This window comes from Ictalurus punctatus, chromosome 7 (assembly GCF_001660625.3).
Source record: "Ictalurus punctatus breed USDA103 chromosome 7, Coco_2.0, whole genome shotgun sequence".
NCBI lineage: Eukaryota > Metazoa > Chordata > Actinopteri > Siluriformes > Ictaluridae > Ictalurus > Ictalurus punctatus.
Window position 1 is genome coordinate 17481449 of NC_030422.2, and position 16673 is coordinate 17498121.

The following is a 16673-nucleotide window of genomic DNA, read 5'->3' on the forward strand; positions in this document are numbered from 1 at the left end:
CCGGATAAGATTGGACACCCCTGGTCTAGATCATTGTAACAAACGTGACTCCGAAAGTTGTAAGGGTCCATGTGCAGGGAGGCTTCAGTAACAATAATTAACACAGGCCGATATCCAAAACGATAGAGAAGGCTAAGGTCAGAACATGAGCATGAAATTACATGAAAATCAAAACTAGAGGGTGATCCTAAGAGTAGTTAAGTATACAGATACACAGTCTAAACACATTTAAGACAATCAGGGATAAACAAGGCCCAGAATTTACGCAACTATGAGATTTGAAAGACTTTACAATGATGTGATGAAAACTGTGAGTTTAAATACTGTGAAATGAGGAAGTAAACATGGAATTGAAGTCCATGATTGTGCTAGAACTCAAAAGAGTGTGACCTATGCCTCCAGAGAGGGCTAATGGTGTTACCAATTACCAATAAAAATCAATAGAAAAACTATACATGTGATGGTGACATTTGTTATTATATGTAGTTCTGTAAAACTACATGCTGTCTGAAATTTATTTCTCTTTTTATGTATGTAAGTATAGTTATAGCATTGTAAATCCTGGTTATCCCAAAAAGTGAAAACAAACAAATCTACTGGTGATGCAGGAGCATCGTCTTGACAGCTGGTATCTGAATTGATTATGTTCATTTTGCTACAGGTGTCATTCCATATGTATGTTATTGGCAGGAAAACACACCCAATTTTTGTATTTTTTCAAGTATTTGCCAAACTTGAGCTTAGCAACATTCAGTGGGTTTTCCCAGAAGAATGTTGAACATAATAGTAAAAATTTAGTTTGCCTGTTGTGTTATACTGCATACTGTGCTATAGTGCTGTGATATATTATTTTTTTAAACACAGCCCTTTCCATTTTCAAAATCAACTCATTGAACATGAGTGCACTTTCGGTGATGGCTTCTGAGCTTGCAAAGTGAAATTTTGTTTTTGTTATTTTTCAAAGAACATATTTAAGACATGGTACAGGAAATGGATGATTGAAATAGAGGTGCATATTCCATAATAAAAGTCAAATCTGTCACTCTTTCATAACATTTACTGTTTGAGCTCCTCAGAATTCCTTTGAAACCCGAACAAAAATTTTTCCCTGAACAGAAATTTCCATAATTAAAAGGCCAACACCTAATGTGTCAAAAGTTATTAAATAATGACCAGTAGTTCATTTTTGTCTTTCCACCAAATACTACATATAACATGCCAAGTTCATCATTTTCCATGTGAATGTCAAATTTTTCTCTACATGGATAATCAAGATTATATTCTTGCCAACAACATCTTTAAAAACATAATTTTTTATTATACAGTGCCATCCAATATTATTGGAACACTTCATAAAAGTAAGCAAAATATATAAATATATAAAAAGAATAACACATGCAAAAAGTGATGTTCTAAGCTCAAACATACATGGCAGTTTTATTTTAAGTATAGTTTTATTTAACCTTATTGCATAAATGCATTTTAACATTTTCTTTCTACAAAACACAATTACTATTTTGTGATGCCTGCCCTGGAGAGAATAACAGTCTTGGTCCACTCATCCGTGCAAACCATTTTAATCTCCTTCATATTCATAAATTTGTTCATGCAGACTTCTTTCAAGCTGAGGTTGATTTGGAAGCAGTGTTGGCTCATCATCATTGTTAAAAATTCTATCTATAGCCAAATCTGAACATCCCTGAACCACTAGCCACAAAACAGCCCCAAAGCATCACTGATCCACCACCATATTTTACAGTGGGTATCAGGTGCTTTTGCTTTTCTAAGCAGTCCCATTTTGATGCCAAACATGCTGAAGGTACCAAAATGTTTAATTCTGACTTCACTTAACCACAACATACATTATGCCAATTGTAGTTGTAATGACACTTTTTGTGAAGTACAGATGCTACATATTGTGAGATGCTCTCAAGCAGGGTGTCTTTCTTGCAATATCTACAAACAGCTATCTGTTATGAAATTATAATTTTGAAAACTGTGCAGTTATAAAATGTTGGGGTTATTGATCCAATTCCTGCCAAACTTCCAATCGTTTCAGACATGTGAAACATTTTGTTTTGTTTATAATTACATAATTATATGTAATTATATTGATATTATTAACCATTAATGCATTTTTACCTGATTCATGCAGGTCAACAGCCATCAGTATTTTTTATGTTGAATGTTCTTTGATTTTGTTTTTTTTGTTTGTTTGTTTTTCTTTTTTTTTCTTTTTCCCTGATAATAGATATTTAGACTCCTCATATTTATACTCTAGGGAAAAAGAACATGGTTGAACAGTAGAATTCCTGGGCACTGAGAGTAAAAAAGAAGTTTACATATACATATATATATATATATATATATATATATATATATATATATATATATATATATATATATATATATATATATATATATATATATAAGTTTGATACTGTTTAAAAATAACTTTTGTGTAATGTATATTTTATTTAATACAATTTGTTCATTTTTATGAAGGGTGCCAATAATTCTGGAGGACGCTGTATACATTTTATTATCTGTTTGGACCATTATATAAAGAATAATTCATACTAATTTCCATCCTGGTTCCTAAATAAATCCACATAAATTCATCCAACATCTACATCCAGTGTCATTAGTAATACACATCAGACAAGCTATGAAACCACATGATCCATGCTACATGGACCGAGAGAGATGCAGCAGTTAATTTGCTCTAAAATAGAACTATATAGGATGACATTTCATTCTACATTTCCTCCTGGAGTCTGTGGTAAGCTGATTGGGTTGTGGTGCCACACATCTGTGAGACCCCCTCTGGACTCTAAATGATTGAAACAGATGGAATGTGTGTACAACACTCACTACACCACAATCTCTGTGTGCTCCAGTATACTTTATTGCCTCTCAATGCAGACAAAGTTGGCAAACATTAATTGGCTTTTTATAGCAAGTGTTTCCATGTTATAATTGCTAAACTGCTACTTTAGAGTATGCTGAGCCACATATAGTTTAGAAGTTAACAAAGCACCCTGTAATTGTCCTTGTCCATTACCCCTATAAAAATGGCTTAGGAACAATTACAGTGCCAACTATACCATACCAACTAGAACTTTTTGCACTGTTAGCCATGCTTGTGCCTTAAATGCCCATCAAAATGCCCACATGAAATGCAATCTATTCCCAATTATAATGGCTCACTTGAAACTATTATGGAAAGCTTAACTAACTAAATTGAGTGATGGCCTGTGAAACCCCTTCACATGGTGAAATTATCCACTATGTTAAGTTCAGAAAGCTACAGGATTTCCTGAACTGAAAAATGTTTCTCTATTGCATGTATCTCAACCAGTAGTAAAAATTTTTATCATTTTAAATTCTGGTTATCTCCACAAGTAAAACCTGCAGCTAAAGATTCCATAACAGCTCCACTGAAAGAGACCAATACACTGTCAAACATCAACTACTGTTGAATGTTTTCATTTGCATTTAATATGAAATAAATAATGTACAAATTATAAATATGAATATTGTATTTACAGTATCTCATAAAAGTGAGTACACCCCTCACATTTTTGTAAATATTTGATTATATCTTTTCATATGACAACACTGAAGAAATGACACTTTGCTACAAAGTAGTGAATGTACAGCTTGTATAACAGTGTAAATTTGCTGTCCCCTCAAAATAACTCAACACACAGCCATTAATGTCTAAACCGCTTGCAATAAAAGTGAGTACACCCCTAAGTGAAAAGGTCCAACTTGGGCCCAAAGTGTCAATATTTTGTGTGGCCACCATTATTTTCCAGCACTGCCTTAACCCTCTTATGCATGGAGTTCACCAGAGCTTCACAGGTTGCCACTGGAGTCCCCTTCCATTCCTCCATGATAACATCACGGAGCTGGTGAATGTTAGAGACCTTGTGCTCCTCCACCTTCCGTTTGAGGATGCCCCTCAGATGCTCTATTGGACACCTTCACCTTCTCCTTCACCTTCACCCTCAGCTTCTTTAGCAAGGCAGTGGTCGTCTTGGAGGTGTGTTTGGGGTCGTTATCATGCTGGAAAACTGCCCTGCGGCCCAGTCTCCGAAGGGAGGGGGATCATGCTCTGCTTCAGTATGTCACATTACATGTTGGCATTCATGGTTCCCTCAAAGAACTGTAGCTCTGCAGTGCCGGCAGCACTCATGCAGCATCAGACCATGACACTCCCACCACCATGCTTGACTATAGGCAAGACACATTTGTCTTTGTACCCCTCGCCTGGTTGCCGCCACACATGCTTGACACCATCTGAACCAAATAAGTTTATCTTGGCCTCATCAGACCACAGGACATGGTTCCAGTAATCAATGTCCTTAGTCTGCTTGTCTTCAGCAAACTGTTTGCGGGCTTTCTTGTGCATCATCTTTAGAAGAGGCTTCCTTCTGGGATGACAGCCATGCAGACCAATTTGAAGCAGTGTGCGGCGTATGGTCTGAGCACTGACAGGCTGACCCCCCACCCCTTCAACCTCTGCAGCAATGCTGGCAGCACTCATATGTCTATTACCCAAAGACAACCTCTGTATATGACGCTGAGCACGTGCACTCAACTTCTTTGGTCGACCATGGCGAAGCCTGTTCTGAGTGGAACCTGTCCTGTTAAACCGCTGTATGACACCAAATTTAACACACCTGCTCCCCATTCACACCTTGTAACACTAACAAGTCACATGACACCAGGGAGGGAAAATGGCTAATTGGGCCCAATTTGGACATTTTTACTTAGGGGTGTACTCACTTTTGTTGCAAGCGGTTTAGACATTAATGGCTGTGTGTTGAGTTATTTTGAGGGGACAGCAAATTTACACTGTTATACAAGCTGTACACTCACTACTTTACACTGTAGCAAAGTGTCGTTTCTTCATTGTTGTCACTTGAAAAGATATAATCAAATATTTACAAAAATGTGAGGGGTGTACTCACTTTTGTGAGATACTGTATATCATTGTTTATTCATAGCCTACAGACTGTCATCCAGCAGTCATTCCATATTTAATAAGTGTATTTTTTCATATAAAAAATAAACAAAATTTATAGATCTTTTGAAATTTATAGATAAATTTAAAAATCATAAACTATTTTCAGAATCCCCCTCCTCTGAAGTCGTCTCTCAATTAAGTTAATTATAAATATTTTAACCTGTTTTAGTATAGTTCTAGGCTGATAGACTATAGCAAGCACATGCACTACACATGTAAGTTTGAAACCTAATCTATTTATTGGAAAACTAATTAGTGATTAATAAGTTTATGATGGGAAATCTGTCATTCTGTTCCACATCAGTCTGTCTAGACTTATCACCTGAACGTATACACATGTACCATTTAATCAGCAGCATCATGATTGCTTTTCACTCAGCTGATCAGTGTCCACATCATAACTGAAATAACTTAATCACTGATTAAGTTTGTTGTTCTGTTTTGTCAGGTTATTTTCCATTTTTATTAGGTTATTCAAGCATTTTAAAATGTCCATTGTTAACTCTACAGAGAGTATAAGCGCTTTTCTCTGTTTTGATAATGATGTAATGGTTCAGGCGCATCACAGATTGCAAACAGAATTCATGATACATATCATTCACTACAGAATGTAGTTATCCAAAAACTTGATCAAAGTATGACATTCATGAGGAAGTCACACCTAGCTAGCAAGGTTTTAGACATCTTTAGACATCTTTAGATATCTTGCTCCTTACACAATGAGCTTTCTTTGCAGAAAGGCTAGGCACAATTTTTCTGGTGAAATACATGTATGGTTTTATAAAGCTGAGGTGCCAAAGTATGTATCCAGTTTTGGGAAACATTTTTCAACACATTTTTTGTTGGCTTTTTGACATAATTCTGCCACAGAGACATTGGACTGGTGTTCCGCGATGGTCACGACAATTAACATGTCTTTTTAACATGAAGGTATAACTTCTGTGAAAACTGCTGTTTGATTCAGCAGGAGTTTCCAAACAGCAATATTCAGGCAGTTTCAAGCAGCTACAACCAGTGACTAGACATCTGGTGTAGTTGTACCAAGTTTACTATAATTAAACTAGCTACAAATCCCTGAGGTCATGTCAATAACTAATTCTGATGGACATCATTTTATTTTGCTACCATAAAAAGAAATTAATTAATATAAAGTTAGATTTTTTGGGGGGTTCTACACAGACTTCCCACATTTCAAAATAGAGACATATGGAAAAGTTGGACATTGAACAAAATCCACTGATGTAAAATCCTAGGGATCAACGGAGCACACGCACTAGAAATCATTTCGTTCATCTGAAGTCTACTCATCTGTAAAAACTCAGTCTTCCTCAATATACATGCCACTCTCCCAGGTTTGATGTCACATTCTCAAACCAAAGCTCAGCACTGTTCAATCGTCTCCAATCTAAAACCCAGTCCATCATCCTCCAGTTCTAGTGGCCCTACAAAATCTCACATCCTACTAGTATTCCCCTTTATTTTTCTATGTGATTACAGTGATGCCATGGGCTTTCTGAAATGGAGAAATCCACAAGAATCCTTCATGACACCCCCTCCCCCACTCCCATACTCTTGTACATGAGACCTGGAAAATAGGGGGTGAAACTTCCTTCTAGTGCCAATGAGTAAATGCTAGACAGCGTTTGTACCAAGAAATGAAATTCAGTAAAAGTGAATTAAGGTTGGTCCCCCCAGGGGTGGAAAATGCCTCTGAATAACACCAGTAAAATTATTCCACTGCATTACCTGATTTTTTTTAAAAGAAGCCTTTGCTTGGTCAGCACCCCCCAGTTGCAAAGTGGGCCTAATAACCTTTCAACAGCTTCATTTTTCTGTATCTCCCTAAGCATTTTTGTACAGACAAGAATAAAGAAGTGGCTTAATTTGCAGAAATGGCTCCTTTAGTGACTTACAAATGTTCAGGGGTTAACACATGGAAGTTGAGGCAAGAATAACTGTTCACAAAAGTGTTAATAGCCATAACATTTGCATTCTCAATGGGTGGTAATGTCAGATTTCTGTAATGATTCTAACTAGATATTTCCTTATTCAGGCACCACTGGTAGATCTCATAGGAATCAGAGGAGCCTTCATACTATGGTATTAGAACTATCATAATAATTGCAAACTGCTTCTCACCTCAGTCCCTGTTTCAATAATGCCATCAGGTTACTGTTAGTGTCAAATTTAGGAAAAAGACACAGTGTTGTTTAAACACCTTTGTGGTAACAAGAAGCATTCACATCTTCTGGTTGTCAGGAGGCACATTGCTGGTGGAGCTGCTTCTGAAGCAAAACCAACACAAAATCATGCCTACCTATAGGGCTAGGAGTGGGTCAGTCCTAGTGATTTCTGTGGAACTCAACAGTGACAGTGGTGTCCAAGATTTGATCCACTAGTACCATTGAACACTCCTTCAGACTGTACCCCTTCCACCCTTCTCAATCAGTGATACATAACATCCATCTGCCCAGACATCGGAAGTCAGCCCAGAGCCTGGCAAGCAAGGTTGGGTTTTTCTCCATATCTTAATAAGGGGGTTCCAGGGATGGACTGCTAAGAAGGAGTAGAGACATGGAAAATAATTCTGTATGACTCAGGTAACTGTAAACAATATAGAACAGAATTAATTTATCTGATTATTTTTAAAAGGATCAATATAAAGTGGCTTAGGTTTTTTTTTTTGTTTTTTTTTTTAAGGTAAGCTTGAGTCCCAGGTCTTTGATGGATAGCCAGACCATCTGCCCCAGTGATGACAGAGATATTGCCTATGATGCAGATTACCTTAGCGTTTCCATCTTCGTACACCTAAGAAGAGTCTTGCATTACTCCCAAATTTGCTTGCTGCATTGCATTTAGTTGGCCACCTTAGGTATGTTTTGGCCTTATTCCTCACAAGGCAAGACATGACTCCACTTACTTTGATTCTGAGCACAATAGAATCTCAGGAAAAAATGTTGTGCTTGAGGTATTCAATCTGACTGTTGGACTGTAGGTGATAGCATGAAGAGAGACTCTGATGTTCAACAGCTGACTAAATGTCTTCCAAATGTGATGTGAACTACACTTTGATCCGATATCCTCAGGCAGGCCAAACGGTCTGAACACCTCACTAAACATGTGTTCTGTGGTTTCCACATAAAACTTGGGCAGGGGAACAAGTCTGAGAAGTGCTTGATGATCATCAAATGCTCATAGGACTATAACACAGTGCAACACAATATGAGACTGCACTTTAGTGCATTGTGGAATAGGTGGGTAAGCGTTCCAGCAACCGGCAGTGGGAAGATGGCAGGCAGTTCTAGACTGTGCACACACTTGACAAAATCTATGATGACTCTGATTAGGCAAGGCCTCCAAAACTTAGTATGGACCGAAGACGATGTGTACTAGATTCCAGGATGACTGGAGCTCAGGGACTTGTGCACCCAGTAGAAAACCAAGTTTATTAACTTATATCTCAATAATGTGCCAACTTTCCAGGGCTACTATGCATGAGGGAAGCAGGTTTGCTTTGTTGATTGGTTTCCCATTACATTCTTTAAACTGCAGGGATAGTGTGTTTGGTTTGGCCTCAGAAGGGAATAAAAAAAGAATGCATATATACTATAAAGAACTGGTTCTGCGTATCCCTGAGTACATTGTTCACATAGGACGACAACGTGGAAGAGACACTAACCAGACCATATAGTATCACCAGGTAGTCATAGTATCCTTAAGCACTGATGAACTCTAGCTTACAGACATCACTCTTGTGGATCCAGCTCTGGTATATACACAGTGTGTGTTGGGCAGGTCAAATTTAGTAAAAATAAATTCACCCCTCATACTTGACATGCAATAATGGCACTTAACCATAATTGCATTCTAAACTAGATAATCTATATAGGGGTGCAGACCGCCCCCTTTCTTCTCAACAAAAAGGAGACTGCAGCAGTTGGCAGTGTGAAGGAAAATATATAATCATTTGATCCATAGCCCACATTTCAGGACAGGACTAGGGGTATGCTTTGCTATAAGGAGGAGTGACACCTGGCAGCAAGTATATGCCACAATCTTATGTACAGTGTGGGGGTCTTAGATTTACTAAAACAATCGGGTTCTCAGGGGAAAGCATGAGAAGGAGGGCAATGATTTCATGTTTGAGTAAGTCTGTACACATGTTCAGGGGGATAGTGCACTTGTCACACAGGCCAGATCCTAATAGGCTTTTGTCCAGAGATTTAATGAACAAAGGGGAAACACAGGACATCATTGACCATGCTTAGTTAGATAGTTTAGCTAGATGTTTAGATAGCTTCATCCTTACAATTATTAGAATCAATAGAGTCAACAAAGGCAGGAAAAAACAGAGGATTAGAGCTCCACATTAAGCACACAGGGACGGAATATTTTCAATTTCCTACCAGAGACGTAGAATAGATGCTTATATTCTGGGTTGTGACCTGCATTACTAGCAGTTCTTTAACAGACAGGAGGAGGACATTGGGGTGTTTGCAAATCGATTTATATTCTTTTATATCTGATAAATCCTGGTATTTTAAGTAAGGATAAAGTTGTAGAGATGTTCCAAACCTATTCTAAGCGGTTTCTCGGGAAAACATGAACCAGTTTATTTTCCAATATAGACTTTTTTGGTGATTAAAACTAACATGTTCAGTGGCACTTTAATACTGCAAGCCTGGGCTTGGATGAATTACCTCTTAAAGCTGGTCTTCACTCCATGGGGAAACTTACTTAGGAGCCTCCATGGATGAGACCCATATTCTGATGTTCCCCTACTTTGTTACTTTCAATGAACAATGCTACAAAAAATAGACAATGGACTATAATTGTACACTTTTCCTGTATTTAGAACAAACAAATGAAGCAAAGCTGTCTGAGTCAACACAGTGACATAATATGACTTGTGTTTTGTAAATAAGAAGTTAAATGAAAGCATTACTCTTTGTGGCATCTTAAAAAGTGCATGAACATACAACATTTTAGTAAGATTGAAATGTACTTAATGCTGCTTTTTTACCTACTTTAAGATAATTTATTCTAGTGGGGACCTCATTAGACTTTGTGGTTGAAAAAATTGCACAATCATATTTAACCATATTTAGCTTTAATAGATAAAAGCTTTAACAGAGCTATAAGCATGCCTAAAAATGAAAGAAAGAAGAAGAGAAAAAAGACCCCAGCATAATTATATGAAGTTTAGATGATAATTCCTGCAGGGCATTGGAGTGGTCTGATTGATGCTCCATTGCTTTTCAATAATGAATGCAATATTAATCTTTCTGTCAGTTCTGTGGTTTGACTAAAGGCTTACAGAAATGTAGTTAGCAAGCGTAACATACAGCACTGTATGTTCTACAGCAAATATGTTCTCATGCATGAATTTGTAACTACTAGCATGACTTAATTCATCTGAAAATTTATGAAGGTTAGTTTTAGAGGCAGAGTTAGCATTAACAGTGTTTCTTAGGACTACATTCATATGAATTTTAACAAAAACCAACCATCATACCACCATTTGCTTGGATTTATATCGATTCCTAATGAAACGAAACAGGAAACTTTAGGTGACTTGTAATTGTTTAAGCATCTGAAAGATTAAGCTCTTAAATTACACCCAAATAAGACAAAATAATGTATTTGTAAACTGATATAGTAAATCAACTACCTTTCTTAAAATATAATACTTTTGTCTTTAAAAGTCGATCACCCAAATGTCTTTGTCTCTCTTGAGATTTCCCTTAGCATTTCACACAGTTTTATCTGTCACAAGTTATCTACTTAATGAGAATGTGAACAAATATCTTGTACTGACAGTATGGTAACCAATCCTGCAGTACCGTGTGATGTGATGACACTTGAAGCACCATGTTAACTAATATTATGATTGCCCATGTCATTGTGAGACAATTTCATAGCAGCCTATTGTATCACATGTCCATTTATTATGGGCAAGTTATGGGATTGGATAAAATTAGTGCATAAAAACAATTATATATGTCAGACTCACTAAATATTTGGTGTTTTAGTTTTTAAATAAAGCTGTTTCTGTTAAGCTCCTCAGTTTGCGATGTTGGTAACATGTTGCTGTTATTTATTTAATTGATTAATATTAAATAAATTAATTTGCCTATTGCCTATTTCTTCTGTTTTTGTGTATCTATTAAATAGTTTTAGATCTTCAAACAAAATACAACATAAAACAAAGGCAACCCGAGTAAACACACAATACAGTTTTTATTTTTTTTATTGAAGCAAAAAAGTTATCCAACACCTATAACCCATGTGAAAAAATAATTGCCCCCTTAAACTTAAAATCTGGTTGTGCCACCTTTAGCACACTTCCGATAACTGGAGATTAGTCTTTCATTTACTTCTTATTGCCTTGCTGCATAATCCAGTTATGCTTGAGTTTCAAATGATGGACTGAAGACTGGACATTCTGCTTTTCATTTTCTGCTAGAAAGCAGAATTCACATTTCCCTCAAATATTGCAAATTGCCCAGGCCCTGAAGGCATCTCCCCACCATCACACTTCCACCACCATGCTTGAACATAGATATGATGTTCTTTTTTATGGAATTCTGAGTTTGGCTTACACTGGATGTAACAGGACCCCTGTCTTCCAAACAGTTCCACTTTTGACTCATCAATCCACAGAACATTCTCTCAAAAGGTTTGAGGACAATCAATGTGTATTTTGGCAAATTCAGAGGAGTCTTAATGTTCTTCTGGGTTTGTAGTGGTTTTCACCTCACGACTCTTCAATGGAGTCATGAACTGTGAGCTTTATTGATGCAAGAGAGGCCGGTTTGTCAGGTTTCAAAGGTAGATGAAGAAACAATCGCAGATTTTAAACGTTTTATTATACGAACCAACAAAAACACAAAGGATACTTAGACTGATGAAAAACACTGTGGTACAGACTACACAATAAACGAACAAGACCAAAACACAGTAACATGGAACACGCTAGTCTAAGACAAACTTAAGACAGGGAAGTAGTGCAAACAATGGCTATATATAAACATGCTCATTAACAGAACCGTGATTCAGGTGCAGGTGGTCATGTGACATATTGTAGTACAGTGCAGTGGCTGATGGGAACTGAAGTCCAGAGTTACCTCCTTGATATATGACACTGTTGGTCATTTGATGATGTCCTTGGCTCTTTTGTGACTCCCTAGAATCTAGGAATGTTTAGATTAATAATTAATCTAATAATTTCTTTACTTTTCATGTTGAAACATGTAGACCTTTTTTTTCTTTTTCTTTTTGAATGAGTGATTATTAATTTTTTTCCCCTAAATAATTGGTAAATAAAGAGAGTTTAAAACTCAAAGGGGGCGATATTACAAATTTAGCACAATTCACGACATGGCGACGTAAATAACAGTTAGACCTTTTTTTTGTTCAAAACGCGTTTATTTTAGATACATAGATTAATGATTTGTTTTTGTTTTATGGCTCGGACAGTGTGTTAACACAGTCAGAACTGTAAATCAGGGTTGAAGTCCATATTCGGCCGCTCTGAGGATCAAACGCCAAAGCTAGTTCCTCTGTGGTTTGATGTGGACGGTTTCAGCACAGGCATTAATGAATCCTTAATTCTAATTCTAATTCTAATTCTAATGAAATTCTAATGTATTCTTTATCTCAGAATGCAGCACTTAAAGGTGTACTAAAAGACAGCGACTGTTTAAACACAGCAAAGCGCTTAACGATGCCCGAGTTCAACGGCAAATGTTCGGAGGCCAGTAGCCCAAGAAAGTGCCGCCGGAGCAGCTCAAGCAGCGGAAGAGCCGGAACCGCTTCCAGATGGCCGGTTCGCGCAGTCGGTCCAGATCGAGAGAATGAGAGAGTTGGCCTGGGCTGATGAGCGGGACCAGGGACACTATGCGGGCTCGAGATCCAATTACTACGAAAAGAGAGATGATATCCAAAGGCAAAGACAAGAAGCCTTCATCGCCAGGCACTTGTAAGAGCATGAGAGAATCGGTGAGCTGGGATGTCCTGAGGTCTGGGGCTATTCACCAAGAGTCTGAGATCCTGACTCAGATGAACACACTTCAGTTAAAGAGGATGTGAAGTACGGCAGCTCTGAGACAAGGTCAGAAGAGTAGAAGAAGAAGAAGAAGAAGAAGAAGAAGAAGAAGAAGAAGAAAAAGAAATGAAAATTGAAAAAAAAAAGAAAAGTCGCAAGCACTCAGAGGACACAGAATCAGAAAGTGACTCAGAAGAAGAGATCAAGAAGAAGAAGAAAAAGAAGAAAGGAAAAGAAGAAATTAAAGAAGAAGAAGGCTAAAGAGAGCCGCAAAGAGTCAAGCAGTTCCAGCAGTGATCAGTCCGCAGAGGAAGATGATCTCGGAGAACTGTGACTGTGAAGGTGCTGCCATGGCGGAATACGTAAAAGCAGGCAAGCGTATTCCAAGGAGAGGTGAAATTGGCCTTACCAGTGATGAGATTGTGGACTTTTTATAATTTAGTATGAATGTCATACTTCTTAATGTGCTAAATTTACTGAGGAAGTCATTTATCAACCTTTTGCTGTGTTTTATTTTCTCCTCTTGATTAAAAAAGCTTCGAGTCTGAAGATTATCTATTGTATTAATGTTCATAGACCCATGTAAACATCATTCAGTCTAGATTATATACATAAATACACTGAAAACTCTTTTTCTCCTTCCCAGTGTCCATCTTTGTCACTCTCTCTATTACTCTCCTTCTCTCTGTCTCATTTTCTCCTGCGCTGTCTCTGTCTCTCTCTCTTCTTCTCTCCCTGTCTCTTTTTCTCTTTCCCTGTCTCTCTGCCACTCTTTCTATCGCTTTCTCTTTCTTTCTGTCTCTTTCTTTATCTCCTTCTCTCCCTCTGTCTCTTTTTCTCCATCCCTGTCTTTATCTCTGTCTTTCCGTCTGCACTCTGTGTCTCTTTCTCTCTGCCTTTTAATCTCTTTGTCTCTTTTTTTCCTTTTCTGTCCATTTGTCGCTCTCTGTCTATCTCTCTGTCTCCTTTTCTCCCTCTCTGTCTCTCTCTTTGTCTTTCCCTCTGGCAGTCTCTCTCTCTCTCTCTCTCTCTCTCTCTCTCTCTCTCTCTCTCTCTCTCTCTCTCTCAGGCCCAAGGCTGTAAGTGAACGCTTTACACACACACAGGTTACATCTGCAGCGTGATGATAAGGCTCGAGCTCTTGCTCCTCAGTTTCAGCAAAGCAGTTTGTGTTGAATCACGTATTCTTAACCGAGCACTATCAAACACGTTCTGATTAAGGTGCCTTGGCCTCCGCGATCACCGTAAAGTAAGGAACACAACACGACAGAATGAGAGGACGCGCTGCTATAGCAAAACATGATCAGCAACACGGCTGTGTGACAAAGCAGGGTTGGTTATCCCTACAAGAAAACGTCCCGTAGTGATTTATTCTTCTTATAACACAGAGGAACTTCCCAGCTATTACAATGGCACGGTGTACTTTTATCTGTTTGTAGTTACAATAAACATTGTGGAAACCTCCACGAAACAAGTTCCTGTTATTACTTATGTTCTAGCACCCGTAAAGAGTCATCTCTTATTTTCTATATCACGATGTTAAGATAAAAAAAAAAAACCCTCAAAACTCAAAGTTACAGCTTCATGTCAGCCTCATATCAATGAATAAACGACTTTTTTGTTCAAGAACCACCCAGTTTGTATTCCGTTTACTCTTGGACGCGTCTTATCCATCACCATCATACAAGTATAATCAATAAACATAACATGTTAAATGCAGCACATTATTATAGACCTGTGAATTGCAGCTGCGTTACTGTCAGAGCTGCTGTTATAGAAAATGAAGCAACCCCTTCTGACCAATCAGAATCCAGATTTCAGTAACACTGCATATTAAGCAGTGATTCTAAATATTTCTACAGTGATCACAATCCCTGGCACTCTTGTTGGATGTAAATGTGAAAAGTCTTTGTCAAACTAATGTCTTGTTAGTTTATTGTTAGTTTAGGACCTAGATGATGCTGTGCTCTTGGAGGAATTTTGGAAGGTTGGCCACTTCTGTGAAGGTTCACCACTGTGCCGAGTTTTTCCATTTGGGGATAATGCCTCTCACTTTTGAGTCCTAAAGCCTTTGAAATAGCTTTGTAAATCTTCCCAGACTGATGTATTTCAATCACCTTCTTCCTCATCATTTCTGGAATTTCTTCAAATTCTGGAATAATGTGTTACTGGGTGAGACCTTTTAACCAGCTTCATGCTGTTGTAAAAGTTCTATTTAAGTGTTGATTTGATTGAACAAGGTTTTCAGTAGTCAGGCCTGGTTGTGTCTAGTCCAGCTGAACCCCATTATGAATGCAGTTTCATAGATTTGGGGCAGTAACTATGGTGGCAACATTTTCACATTTTTACATTTTCACACAGGACCAGTTGGTATTGGATAACTTTATTTTTGCTTCAATAAATCGCATTATCATTTCAAAACTGTATTTTTTGTTTACTCAGGTTGTCTTTGTTTTATCTTAGATTTTATTTTAATTTCTGAAACTATTTAGTATTAGATATACAAAAAACAGAAGAAATACTTTTTCACTGTACTGTATTATCATGGCTGTGTGCTGCTTTGGTAAATCCTTCAGAAACATAAAACATACCAGACTGGCATGGGGTGGACATGGCAGTTGGAATTTGCTTGTTTTTCCCTGCATACTTATGTAGAATTTGCCCATTTTCTTAATTTAACAACCCTTTACTCTCCTGTCTCATTCCTTCTCATATAAAAAGAAAAGTGATGTTCAGGACCTCCCACACTTTTATTTGGTCTTTCCTTTGCATATTTCTTTGAATTTCTGAAATATTAGCAAGCCTGAAATATTTTATAATTACACCACAAACTTGCCTGAATTCCTTCTACATGTTGTAATGTTGTCAACATTTATGATATTCACATTTCAAAGCATGCTGTAATTTCTACATAAATATCATCAAAATTCACTATTCACTAAAACAAACTATTTTTGATCTAACCTCAAGTCCAACAAGTATGGCAGTAGAAACCTTGGCTTTGTTTGATCTTTAAGATTTACTTTTTTCTGTCTTTGATAAAACATTAAACATGGAGTAAGAACGTCATGCCAAGCAAAGTTAAAATTCATGATTAAATAGTTACAATGGCCATAAAAATAATAATTTATATGATAGAATGCAGTGCTAGTAGAAAAATACCTGAATACACAAATGTTCTCAGTAGCTGGAAATTCAAAGCACCCCGGTCAGAGGCCCTTCTATTAGCTCGCGACCAACACAAACAACAGAAGAAAAAATCATCTTTGTAAAAATGTAAAGGGTGTCTGCCAGCTGAGCCGTTTTTGCTGTTATCACAATAAATCACATGTGAAACTTGGACAAGAGTGTGCACATAAGCATGGTCTTTGTTTTCTATTCCACTTATAAAGGTTGTGTCTCAGGAGAGCAATCAATGCTGAGGCATTACTCTCTCTCTCTCTCTCTCTCTCTCTCTCTCTCTGTGTGTGTGTGTGTGTGTGTGTGTGTGTGTGTGTGTGTGTGTGTGTGTGTGTGTGTGTACATATGTGTGAAAAATAAATTAAGAGAAAAAGACAGGGTCTTGTAAGGAAGACACCAGTAACTGTAGAC

The 16673-nt window shown here is 37.5% G+C and overlaps 1 pseudogene; it reads left to right on the forward strand.

Moving 5' to 3' along the window:
• The first annotated feature begins 11108 nt into the window (after positions 1–11108).
• Positions 11109–13842, forward strand: LOC108267244 (NF-kappa-B-activating protein-like; annotated as a pseudogene).
• The last annotated feature ends 2831 nt before the right edge of the window (positions 13843–16673 follow it).